Genomic DNA, 14252 nt, shown 5'->3' with positions numbered 1-14252 from the left:
CTACCACTGCCTGTACCCGGGGAAGATGGGAATCCCAGTCCGTGCTGAAAATGACTATGTCATCCAGGTAAACGGAGGCATACCGTAGGTGTGGACGTAAAGTTTTGTCCATGGCCCTTTGGAACGTGGCGGGGGCGGAGTGAAGACCAAACGGCATTCTTTTATACTGGAAGTGACCTTCCGGGGTAGAGAAAGCTTTTTTCTCTCTGGCCTCCTTGGTCAGGGGAATCTGCCAGTAACCTTTTGTGAGGTCCAGCGTGGTGATGTACCTGGCAGGACCCAATCTCTCAATCAGCTCATCTACCCGTGGCATGGGGTATGCATCGAACTTGGAGACCTCGTTGAGTTTTCTAAAATCGTTGCAGAAGCGGAGAGTACCATTGGGTTTGGGCACCAACACGATCGGACTGGACCACTCGCTCTGCGACTCTTCGATGACCCCAAGTTCGAGCATCCTTTTAACCTCTCCAGACACTGACACTCTATGAGCTTCTGGGATACGGTAGGGTTTAAGCCGGATTTTCACCTTGGGCTCAGTCACAATGTCATGCTCAATGACGTTGGTGAGCCCTGGCAACCCTGAAAACATGTCCCTATTCCTTTGCAGAAATTCTTTTACTTGCTGGGTTTGGGGCCTAGTTAGGGTAGCCGCAACCTGCACCAGGTCGATCCCTACATGGTCCCCTGACTGTACCGCCACCACCGCGGACACCGGTTCTCTGTCTCTCCAGAGCTTCAACAAATTTATGTGATAAATCTGGTAGGGTTTTCTTTTTCCTGGTTGGTGTACCTTATAGTTTATCTCACCCACTTTCTCTACTACTTCAAATGGACCTTGCCACTTGGCCAAGAACTTGCTCTCCACTGTGGGTATTAGGACAGCTACCCTGTCTCCTACTTGTAACTGTCTCACTTTAGCCGACCGATTATATACCCTTCTTTGGGCATCCTGAGCCTTCTGCATGTGCTCTCTCACCATCGGCATCACTTTAGCCACCCTTTCTCGCATTTGAGAAATATGCTCTACCACGATTTTGTGCGGGGAGGACTCACTTTCCCACGTTTCCTTTACCAGATCAAGCAACCCCCGGGGCCTTCGTCCGTACACTAGCTCAAATGGCGAGAAACCCGTGGATGCCTGTGGTACCTCCCGGATAGCGAACAACAGGGCAGGGAGTAACATGTCCCAATCTTTCCCGTCTTTCTGGACCACTCTTTTTAACATGGACTTTAGAGTTTTGTTAAACCTCTCAACTAGGCCATCGGTCTGCGGGTGATAGACGGACGTCCGCAACTGCTTAATCTGAAACAGCCTGCACAAGTCCTCCATCACCTTTGACATAAAAGGGGTGCCCTGATCCGTTAGTATTTCCTTGGGGAACCCAGTACGTGAGAACATTTGAAATAACTCCCGGGCAATGGCCTTAGAGGACGTTTTTCTCAATGGGACTGCTTCTGGGTATCTAGTGGCGTAGTCTAGGATGACCAATATGTATTGGTACCCCCTTGCCGACTTTACCAGGGGTCCCACAAGATCCATAGCGATCCGCTCAAATGGGACCTCAATAATTGGCAAGGGTACTAGGGGGTTTCTATAGCGGGGCACTGGGGCAGTTATCTGGCAAACAGGACAAGACTCACAATATCTTTTAACCTCAGCCTTCACCCCTGGCCAGTAAAACCGATCGGTTATCCTGGCCTCCGTTTTCTCCGCCCCCAGGTGTCCTCCCAGTGCGTCGTTGTGGGCTAGATCAAGGAGCATCCGCCTATACGGTTGAGGGACCAGCAACTGCTCTATGGGTTCCCCTCGGCTCTCAGCCACACGATAGACTAGGTCCCCCTTCAACGCAAAATGAGGAAACCTCTGATCTGCACCTGGTATTTGTGAAACCCCATCAATGACAGAAACCTGCTCTCGAGCGTTCACTAAGGTAGGATCCTGTAACTGGGCGGTGCCAAACGCACCCCTGGGTACATCCAGGTCTGGATGCACTGGCCTTGGGGATGTTTCCCCCTCACCCTCCTCAATCGGGGAGAGCTCCTCGTCATCCTCCCCCAGCATGACTTGTAATGGGGAGACTCCCCCCCCCTCAGAGTTCAACTCGGTTTTGAGACCTGACACAGGACCACTATTATTAGAACTAAGATTCTCTGCAACGTCATTATCACCAACAGGTATTTCCACATTAGAGGGGTGTGTTGTGGAGGTTTCAGGCCTGGATCCCCCGGACTCTGTCCCTTCCAAGCTCAGTGTCCCCAGTTCTCCTGGCAGACCCGTCTGTACCTGGTCCCATAGTTCCAAAAATAGTGCCCGCCCCACTATGATGTCATGTATCAAGCTTTTTACCACCCCAACCTCCTGGGTAACCAAGGTATGGCCATAGGACACAGTTACCGGGACCAAGGGGGTACTCCTTGGTGTCCCCATGGATACATACTACCCGTAGAGTCTTAGTTACTGGGCCTATCCTCCCAAGCACCCTGGCATGTACGAGTGTGACCATGCTGCCGGAGTCCAGTAGAGCCCTGGCAGGAAGGTGGTTCACCCACACTTCGCACTCAAACCGTCCTGCAGCCTGGTCAAGATGAGTGGTACACACACTTCGCACATAGAAGGAGCTTCTCCGACCAGTTCCGCACTCCATAGGCTCCTCCTGCAGTGGGCATTGTGCCCGGGTATGCCCCCAGGACCGACATCGCCAAGATTGTATGTCTCCCATCTTTGGTACAGGAACCGACCTCTGTGGTTCTAGGGCAGATGGTGTAAACCTGCGGACGCCAACATCTGGCAAGGCTTCTCTCCTCAGGTTGGTGACTGGTCTGGGTGTCCTTGGCGTGGGTTCTCGACGCTTGGTAGGCCCAAGCAGGTCCTCCACCACGGTATACCGTTCAACCAGCTCGACCAGCTGGTCAGCATTAGTAGGGTTTCCATGGCTTACCCAGCGCTGTAGGTCATCTTGTAGGGACCGTAGGTACCGGTCCATCACCACTCGTTCCACCATTTGTGGACCTGACAACTTTTCTGGCTGCAGCCATTTTTTAACCAACTGAATTAGTTCATGCATTTGGGACCTGGGGGGTTGGTCAGGTTTGTACCGCCAGCGATGCACCCTTTGAGCCCGGACGGCTGTGGTCACTCCCAGGCGGGCCAGGATCTCGGTTTTTAGACGCTCATAGTCCCTGATGTGCTCAGCTGGGAGGTCAAAATAGGCTTTTTGCGGGTCACCAGTGAGGAAAGGGGAGATAATGCCATCCCATTGGTCCCGGGGCCACCCCTCTCTCTCTGCTATCCTTTCAAAGGTGGTGAGAAAGGCTTCCACGTCATCGCTGGGCGTTAGTTTTTGCAAAAAATGGCTGGCCCTCACAGACACTGGGTTGCTAGTGGCAACGACCGCTTGCACTTGTCCCTGAGCCAGCTGCTGTACGGCCTCCTGCAAGGCAGCCACCTGTGCTTGAGTGGACTCCTGCTGGGCCGTAAACTGGGCGGATAGCAGCCGTGTATTTTCCTGCTGCTCAGCTATAGCCTGTGCCAGGGCCTGCTGCTGCTGAGCCATCGCTTCCTCATGGCGACGGTTTGACTCTGCTGACGCTTGCTGTTGGGCCACAGTGGCTTGCTGCTGGGTCACAGTGGCTTGTGCCAAAGCCTTAACGACCTCCTCCATGCCTTTGTCTGCTGTTTGTAACGCCTGGGCAGACTTCACCCAAGACATGCCATAAGTATACTGTCTCTTTAAATGTCAGTTTTAAACGGTTTTTGCGCCTGCAAATGCACTTTGCCCGCATTCGACACCAGTTGTGAACTTTGGGGGTCTTTAAGCTCCGCGAGACAAGTGCGTAAAACCGTGTCAGTAAAGCAAAGGGTCTTTATTGGTGACCAAACAAAACAAAATAAAGCTTTTCTTCAGCATCCAAAACGTCACAACAAAAGTCCTGCTTGTTTCCAGCATAAATTAGGAAAAAAGTCTTTCTTCAGAAAAAACAACCAAAAGAAAGGCACATACGTTTTTAGTAAGAAGTCCTCCAGACCTTCCCTGCAGACACAGCTTCACTTCCAAACTACTCAAAAGTCCTCTCTGAGCAGCTAGCAGACTTCCATCTTGTCCTCACAGGTGCACTCTCCCAACTCACTCACTCCCTCCAGCATCACTTCCTGCTTTAATGGGTGGTTGTCTGAGAGATTTTAACCCCTTGTGCGCTGGCTTCCAGGGTTTAGGAGTGGAGGCTCCATCCCACCCAAATAACACTTTGGAGCCTCCAAAATTCCAGGCCCCAAACTACTTTATTAAGATAGAGAAGACTGCAAGCCAGTCCTCTCTGAATTAGCGCCTGCCTGGAACTTTTCACCCACTTTTGGGTGACCCCCTGAACCTTCTACCTCTATTTAAATGGACCATAGTCCAAACAGTGGTGCCGTATAGCACCCGTCCAGGACCCACCCCCGGTGTCCTGTACATAGTGTGTAGCTGTACCCCACATGCTTGACCAGACATATGTCGACCTGCCATGCAGTTCGTTGGCAAGCGTACCTCAAAGAACAAAGCGGACCTCCCCTTGCCCCTCATCAGCTGGGATCTCCAACCCCACTATACCCTCAGTCCTCTCTGAAGCCTGCACTGATAGGACTAAAGGTGTAGAATTAGGTGTGTCACAGCCTAGTACATGAGGGCAATCTACTATCGGTACACTGATGGCAGATTGTACCAGGCAAATTTCTCTGCCCCAGTTGCTGCAGTGCCGAAAGAAGTACTCTCCCAGCCATCCACATGCCCAGCGGTTGAATGCTAGCTTAGCTAAATTGCTAGCACTTCAACTGCTGCCTTTTCAGTTGGTAGATTCTGCCCCCTTCCGTGAGTTTGTGGAATGTGCGGTACCTCAGTGGCAAGTTCCCAAACGACACTTTTTCTCACGGAAGGCGATTCCCGCTCTCTACCCGCGCTTGGAAGGCAATGTCCATGCCTCGCTGGACAGGGCGGTCAGTGGTAAGGTGCATATTACTGCTGACTCATGGTCCAGCAGGCATGGACAGGGACGTTGCCTATCTTTCACGGCGCATTGGGTGACTCTGCTGGCAGCTGGGAAGGACGCAGGACAAGGTACAGTAGTGTTGGAGGTTGTTCCGCCACCACGCCTCCAAAATGCTACTACTGGTTGTGACACACCTCTCTCCTCCACCCCCTCCTCGTCTTCTTCCTCTGTGGCCTCTTCCTGTGCTGATGTGTCCTCAGAATCAGCGGTGCTCCGTAGGCGTTCAAGGGGCTACGCAGGTACGCAGGCAAAGAGCTGGTGTGGTGCTTGAGCTGGTGCTTGAGCTGGTGTGCTTGGGGGACAGGAGCCACAATGGGGCAGAGGTTCTGTCAGCTCTGCAGGGGCAGGCTCAGCGGTGGTTGACACCACACCAGCTTAAGCCAGGAATGGTGGTTTGCGATAATGGCACCAACCTCCTCTCCGCCCTGCGACAGGGACAACTGACCCATGTGCCCTGTTTTGCTCATGTCCTTAATTTGGTGTTGCAGCGGTTCTTGGGCAGGTACCCAGGCTTACAGGATGTCCTGAAGCAGGCCAGGAAAGTCTGTGTGCATTTCCAACCGTCATATAATGCCAGTGCTCGGCTGGCAGACCTCCAAAGGGAGTACAACCTGCCCAAGAACCGCCTAATCTGTGACATGCCCACCAGGTGGAACTCTACGTTGGCCATGATGCAGCAGAGGGCCATCAATGAGTATTTGTGCCAATATGGCAGCAGAACTGGGTCAGGGGAGCTTGTTTTTTTCCCCAATGCCAGTGGGCCATGATCAGGGATGCATGCATTGTCCAGGATGGTCCAGGATGGTGAGCAGTGACAGTGCATGCATCAGTGAGACTGTCCCTCTTATTCACATATGCTTGAGGATAGATCACTGGCCAGAGCTTGCACAGTACGAAATTGAGCTACTGGCTTGTCCTGCATCCAGCGTTCTTTCAGAACGCACATTCAGTGCTGCTGGAGGCTTTGTGACCGATCACAGGGTGCGCCTCTCCACCGACTCGGTCGATCGACTGACCTTCATAAAAATGAATCAGGCTTGGATCACCACCAGCTACCAAGTACCTGATGCTGATGTAACTGAATAATTTTTTTTGAAATGTCAGATTCCTTCAAGACTGCCTATGCTGATGCTGAGTGACTATACTGTTATGCTGAGTGACTATCCTTTTCCTCCTCAATGATCATACTGATAGCTTGCTGCGGGACCATGTCTGCTGGCCCTCCTGGCCTGAGGACATGCTGCTGCAGTGAGCTCTGCAAATAGACTCAGAAGCCTGTCTGGGGCCTACTAATCCTGAAGTGGTCCTTAGGCTGTCTTGTCTGCATGGAAGAAGCCAAGCCAAGCTGAGAAGATCCAGGGGAGGACCCCTGCTGGAGAGAGCTAGGATGAAGGCTGGTCTCTCAAGAGGGCCTGGTGACTTGTTTAGAGGACGCACTCCCATCTAAAACGTGCTTACAGTGTTGCCGGGTTGGCTTAAAGGTTCTGACACTATGAAGCCGTACTTTTTTCTGGATCCATGGCGTCTGTACAGTAAGTGATTTGCTACTGGCATCTGAGACCCCTAACCCTCTCTCCTATTACATCCTTTCAAGTTCTGCATTGAAGCTTTGAAAATATCAAAAGTGACTGGCACAAAATGTCTGTTCCAAACTCCCCATGATAGCCATGGACTCAGCCCTGGGGTAAATGCTAGCTCACTCCCTGCCTCTGGAGGTTACTCCCTGCTTTCAGTAAACCCAGTGGGCGCTACATAGAGTTGCTCCTCCCTGCTCCAAGTTGAAATGTTAACCCCTTCCCTGCCAGTGGCATTAGTACAGTTACAGTGCATTTTATTTAGCACTGATCACTGTATTAGGCTTCATTCACACTTGGCGGACTCCGTCGCTACGGAGTCCGCCTGCTCCCGTCGGCTCAGCGGGAGATCAGTCCGCAGATCTCCGCTGAGCCGACAATGACAAGCTCCTCTCTGCTCACTGAGCGGGGAGGGGCTTGTCAGGCACCGCTGTGTCCCTATGGAGCGATCTGATGAAAACGGACAGCATGTCCGTTTTCAACAGATCTTACCCGATCTGATCCGCATGGACGGATGGGGACGTGGCCCCCATACGTCTGTTTTTAGTGGGTCGGATCAGGTCGGATGTCAGCGGACATGTCTCCGCTGACATCCGACACTCCATAGCGATGCATGGAGCGGCCGTTCAGGTCCACCGACAGACGGACCCGAACGGCCAAGTGTGAATGAGGCCTTAGTGTCAGTTAGGTGTCCAATTTGTCCGCCGCAATGTTGCAGTCCCACTAAAAACCGCTGATCACCAGCATTACTAGTAAAAAATAAATTAAAATTCCATAAAAATATCCCCTAGTTTGTAGGCATCATACCTTTTGCGCAAACTAATCAATATACGCTGATTGGGATTTTTTACCAAAAATATGTAGCAGAATACATATTGGCCTAAACTGATGAAGAAATTTGATTTTTTACTTTTTTGTATTGGATATGTTTTTTGGCATAAAGTAAAAAATATTTAGCTGGATTCAGAAAGATTTACGCCGGCGTATCAGTAGATACGCCGACGTAACTCTGAATCTACGCCGTCCTAAATTTAAGCGTATTCTGGAAACCAGATACGCATAGATATCCCTAAGATATCCCTAAGATCCGACAGGTGTAACTGTGTTACACCGTCGGATCTTAGGCTGCAATTCCAGGCCGGCCGCTAGGTGGCGCTTCCCTATCTTTTACGCAACTATTATGCTAATGAGCAGTTACGCCGATTCCCGAAACGAACGACCGCCCCGCGCTTTTTTTTTTACGTCGTTTGCGTTCGGCTTTTTTTCAGTGTATAGTTACCCCTGCTTCTATGAGGCGCAGCCAATGTTAAGTATGGCCGTCGTTCCCGCGTCGAATTTTGAAATTTTACGTCGTTTGCGTACGTCGATTCACAAAAGCGCTGGACGCAAGTTACACTCACGCCAAAACCGACGACGTCATTGGGAGCAATGCACGTCGGGAAAATTCGCAGACGGCGCATGCGCAGTTAATACTACACTCCCCCTAGCCGCGGAATTTGAATTCCGCCGGGGGATTTAAGATACGCCGCCGCAAGTTTTGAGGTAAGTGCTATGTGAATTAGCATTTGCTTTAAAAAATTGCGGCGGCGGATCTTAAATCACATAGGTTACGCGGATCTAAAGATTCGCTAACCTATGTGAATCTGGCCTAAAGTCTTCAACTTTCAATTAAAGCGACGCAGTGCCGAATCGCAGTGGCCCGGTCCTTTGGCAGCCAAATCCACCGGGGCTGAAGTGGTTAAAGGGATAGGGATCGGTGTAAGGGTGGTAATAAAACATGTGACTTCTTTCCAGATGATTGGCTAAACATTGATCACTGACTAAATAATATCAATTGAAAGATCAATTCAATTTCCCACAGGGTGCATCTGGATACCAAAAAAGTGACAGAATTAGGTGCAACTGCAACTAATGGATATATTTAGCAACATCAAATTTTAAGCGATTCCATTAGATCGTAGTTGGTATTTATCGGCCGGTTAGATCTTTATGTGTATGGACAACATAACTGAAGAAATTGGATATTTATTTGCCATCTCTCTGATCACTGCTCTGCCATAACTTCTCAGGTGACACAGCTGTCTGTTGTCTATGGAAAATCTAAAACGTTGGGAAATCACTTTGGGCAATAATGAGCACTTTTGAGTATCGCTCACAGATGCTCATATATCAGTGACAAAACATCCCCTTGATTGCTCAACTTCTAGTAACACTCCAAGCTGTGGCAACGCTTGAAAAAAATCAGGCACACGTATAAAGACCAGGAATGGAACATTGCTTTGATTTAGATCTTTATCTTGTTTTGATATTTTGTTATTATTTATGTTCCTGTACTGTTATTTTTTTTATTTTTTTAGACTTGTGACTCGCCTTTCCTCCTTGAAGTTACAGAACTGCCGCCATTAAACACGAAGACGTTAAGTGCCCATAATGTGTTGCAATAGGTTAATAGCTCTGGGAAAAGGAACAACATAAGCAATATAAACATGCACTAATTGTACGAGATGCCAAAAATAACTCTGTTGCTGGAGATGTGATGATAAAACAGGAGAGCAAAGCAGAGGGGGGGAAGAAGGGTAAACTAGCTTGGGTCACGCTATGATGTTCACCTTATCTGCTAGTATAAAAGTACATTTGCTTAGGTTTTCTTTGTGTGATATACTGTAAATCTTCTACTCTTCTATTAACGATCGGTTTTGACCTATCGGTTAGGCGTCCATCGGTTCAATTTTAAAGCAAGTTCTAATTTTTTTGACCGAAGGATAACTGACCGATGGGGCCCACACACGATTAGTTTGGACCGATGAAAACGGACCCTCGGTCCGTTTTCATCAGTTTTGACCGATCGTGTGTACGCGGCCTTCATCGCGGCCTTGTGTACGTGGTTCTTCATCGTTTGCTGTTGTACTTATGCCACCTGAATAAGCCCAGCAGACCCAGCAATGCCCTCCTCTCTTGCACCGCTCCCCTGCTCCCGTGCTGCCATCTTCCTTGCTTGGGTCAAGCTATGATGTTCACTTTATCTGCTAGTATAAAAGTACAGTTGCTTAGGTTTATTTATTTTTTGTGTGATATACTGTAAGTCTTCTACTAAGTCTTCTAAGCAGGCAGTGGTTCTTCATCCTTTGCTGTTGTACTTATGCCACCTAAATATACTTATGTAGCACTGCTAGGGTAAGGTGACCAGATTTTTTAAATGAAATCCGGGGACATTTTTTTTTTTTTTTTTACTAGTAATGGCAGAAATCAGCGACTCTCTGCCCGTCGCCGCCCGCCTCACAGCCTCTCAAGTCTCACTCTTCGGGCCCCGGCTACTACTGGGTGGGGAGCGGAGGAAGATCACTCCACCAGGGAAGGCAAGGAGATAGGCAGGCGGCTGGCCAGGATTTGAGCCAAGGCAGAAGACCATGCGAGTGGAGCTGAATGGGCATGTGCCCAAACTGAAGAAATATTCCCTCTGCTCCAACCAGCACATGATCATCAGAAAGGGGCACAAATAATGGGAAAAATACAACCCCCCTATGCTAGTAGGCACGGCGGAGCGGGGGGGTGTAATTCTAATTTTTTTATTTTAATTCTGCACTGATTGTCTTTGAAATTGCCCCTGCCCCCTATTAAATCCAATCTGGGGACAATACCAGGGACAGACTTGGTCCGGGGACAGTGTCCTCAATCAGGGGACTGTCCCCTGAAACTGGGGATGTCTGGTCACCCTATACTAGGGTGACCACATTTCCAAACTACCATTCAGGGACACCCCTTTCCCAAAAATCAGCTTGTGGTGTAACGAATCACAGCACAGTGATTGGACACAAGAGGCGGTATTTATTATTTCTCCAATCACAAGCAGGGGCGGGGTCTGTGCTCCTCCAGGCATTTCCGGCCAGGACAAGTACTGTCAGTGAGTAAAGCGGTGATGTGGCGGCCTTTTTTGGGGGCATTAGTTTGGCTTGGGGGGTGGCTGTGTCAGTAACAGGGAAATAAGGTAAAAAGAAACAGGTCTTCTATATTATACTATGGAGGGAGGAGGGGTTGGGATAATGGAAAGTGTAGTTCACATTCAAGGTCTGCTTTTTTTTTTTTTTTTTTTTTTTTTTAATAAACATTTTATTGAAAGTTTTTCAATCATTACAGAATAATCCAAAATATATATATGTCATTCAGTTTTACACAAAGTCTTCACAGAATCTTATGGTAACAATTGATCATAAATAATATGTCATACAAGGTAAAGTAACGACATTGTTGTTCATAAATGGGACAAATCCTGAGAACAAATATCAAAGTGCAAACACTAAATTTCATGTTAACAGAAGAAAATTAAGCATTATAGCTTTGCGCAATATCTTTGTGACTGCGGCCCCCCTCTGCTCTACCCACCCCTTAGCGGGGACAATCTGTGGGCAGTGCCGAGAGGGGAAGGTCGGAACAAAATAGGCTTAACTTCCCGTGTTCGGAAAGGACATTAAGAGTAATAGCAGGGGTTTGGCATATCAGAAATGTATTCCAACCCCTTCCCCCTTACCCTCCCCCGAGAAAAATCAAGTCAGACTTTATGTTCAAAGGGAGTGTGTGGACTTGTTTGTGGGGAGGGGGGGGGGTGAGGCCAGATGAAAATGAAAACAGAATAAGAGAGTACCTAACTATAAGGTCGTTGGGTGAGTACATCTCTAGATGTTGTGTTAGAATTTCACCGGGTATCGGATGGTATTTGTGAAGGGGGGTTTCTATACAGTGACCAGCATGACCATGTATGTCTGTAATTCTCGTGCATGTCCTTAGCTTGGTGAATAAGGCGCTCCATTTCCTCCACCCTGTCAACACGTGCATGCCAATCATCAATTGTTGGAATAGTTTTGGATTTCCAGAAAACGGGGATGCATTGGGTGGCTGCATTGACAAGGTGGAGTGTTAAGGATCTCCGGTATTGCGATCTTGGAATGGGAGTGTGATGTAACAGGAACTGCGCTGGGGTAAAACTTATTGGTATTGTTGTTATTCGTACAATACGATCATGTACCTCTTTCCAGAACCGGACTAGTAGCGGGCAATCCCACCAGATATGTAAAAGTGAGCCATCTGCTCCATCACACCTCCAGCAAGACGGGGAAACCGCTGGAAAAATTTTATGGAGTTTTTCCGGTGTTCGGTACCACCTAGTACAGAGCTTGTATCGATTTTCTTGTGCTGAAACATTAATGGATCCTTTGTGTGTGTGATCCCATATAATGTCCCAGTCCTCATCAGATAAGGACATGGAAAGGTCCCTGTCCCAGGCTGAACGAGTGTTTGAGGAAGGAGTTGGGTCTGGCATCAGTAGTGAGTGTAGAGTAGAGATCAAATGGTGTTTAGGTTTTCCCGCTATAAATATTTGTTCTAAGGGGGAGAGGTCTCTGCACCATTTCCGTTGTGACTGGGTGAGACCTAGAAAATGTTTGATTTGGAGATATTTGAATACGGACATGTTCACTTGAGGAAATATTTTAGTTAGCTCAGGGTAGGTTAATAAGATACCATTGTGGAAAAGTTGGTGAGCTCTAATAGCCTGAGAATTAGGATCTACAAATGGATATTTATAGGATATGTTTGGTGAAAAGTCAGGATTGTGAGATAAGGGTGTCAGCGGGCCCGGGGAGGGAGTTATTTTCAGAGAACGGCATATCACTTTGAAATTTTGGAGCGTAGGACCTATTAAAGGGTGGTTCTGACAGTCTGTAGGAATTGAGCGATGTTCTATCCATGGCAGATGGGTGATGGGGAAGGAGAGGAATGCGTTTTCAAGGGCAATCCAATCCTTATTACCAGTGTGGAGATGCCAATCTACGAGCCTAGTGAGTAAACACGCTTTGTGGTATAGGGTTAGATCGGGAATACCCAGGCCCCCCTTGTGCTTTGGCTGAATCAGTTTGGACCAGCTCAGTCTGGGAGCTTGGCCTGCCCATAGAAATGTTCTACAGTGTTTTTTGAAAGTTGCAAAAAAGGTCTGTGGGATCATGATCGGGACCGCCTGGAGAAGGTATAAGATCCTCGGGAGGATATTCATTTTAAGGATTGCTGTTCTACCAAACCACGAGAATCTGCCGTTGTTCCAATCCGATAAGTCTGATTTGATTGTCGCAAGGCTTGGTAGGAAATTTAGTGCAAATAGCTTACTCAGATCTTTAGGGATCTTAATGCCCAAGTATGTAATATAGTTAGATTCCCATTTAAAGGGGAAGTTTTGTTTACATAACTCAACTACTTGGGTTGGCAAAGAAATGTTTAGAGGTATCGATTTTTCAAAATTAATTTGTAGGTTAGACAAAGTGTTATACAATTTGAAGTCTTTTAAGAGATTGGGAATTGTGGTTATTGGATCCGAAAGGAATAGCAACACATCATCAGCGTAAGCTGCTGTCTTGTAATGCTTTCCCCGGATCTCGACCCCTTTGATGGCATTGTTTTCCCGAAGCTTTCTGAGAAATGGTTCCATCGTGAGGATAAAAATAAGGGGGGACAAGGGACAGCCCTGACGGGTTCCATTTGTTATAGAGAAGGCGTTCGATAGGTGGCCATTGACCCTGACCCGTGCAGTGGGATCAGTGTATAGCAGTTGGATCATTTGGGTAAGGCGTGATGGTAAGCCCATCTTAGTCAGAACCGCTTGCATGAAATCCCAGGCCACTCTATCGAACGCCTTCTCAGCGTCCAATGACAAAAAAAAAAACGTTTTTCTTTGAGGAGGAGAGCCAGTGATGTATATTAAGAGCTTTAATAGTATTGTCCCTGGCTTCCCTTCCAGGGACAAACCCGACCTGATCAGTTGAAATGAGTTTGGGAAGTAATGGGAGAATACGGTTTGAAAGTATTTTGGCGTATAACTTGACATCAACATTCAATAGCGATATCGGTCTATAGTTGGAAACAAGTGTGGCATCTTTGCCTGATTTGGGAATCAAAGATATATGAGCCTCTAAAAAGTCTTTTGAGCGTGAAGGGGAATCCGAAAGGGCGTTAAATGTTGACAGAAAATTGGGAATTAATATGTCGGAAAAGGTCTTATAGTAACCTACTGGCAGGCCATCTGGACCGGGACTTTTCCCAGGTTTGAGTTGGCTTAGTGCTAAAGTGATTTCTTCAGTGGTGATTGGGGAGCCTAGGTCTACTACGTCTTCAGGGGTGGTGTACGTTGGGCAGAATTCCGCTAAAAATTCCTCCATCAAAGTCTTTCTATCAGGAGCTTCTACCTGCTGACGGGATTTCTGCAAGTTGTATAGCCCAGAAAAGTATTTTACGAATTGATCTGCAATTCCACTGTTAGTAACAATAGATTCCCCGGAAGTGGTGGTTATATTATTGATGGTATAGGATGCCTTTTTTTTTTTGCAGGGCCGCAGCTAAAAGTTTGCCAGACTTATTCCCGTGTTCATAGAACAGTTTGCTTGTAAGTGTGTGTTTACGGGCAAGTCTTTTCTTAACTTCCTCCAGAAGTTCTTCTCGGGCTTTAACTAACTCGTCATGTGTTTGGGTAGCTAATGTTTGTTTGTATGTAAGTTCCAGGGCCTTAACTTTATCTGATAGCTCTAAAATGCGTGCTTTCCGCAGCTTGGCTCGCTTGGCCATTATTGAAATGAAATGACCTCGAACAACACATTTGTGAGCAGCCCAGACCAA

Source organism: Rana temporaria, chromosome 4 (genome assembly GCF_905171775.1).
Source record: "Rana temporaria chromosome 4, aRanTem1.1, whole genome shotgun sequence".
Taxonomy (NCBI): Eukaryota; Metazoa; Chordata; class Amphibia; order Anura; family Ranidae; genus Rana; species Rana temporaria.
The sequence above is the reverse complement of the archived record's forward strand: the minus strand, read 5'-3'. Positions refer to the sequence as shown.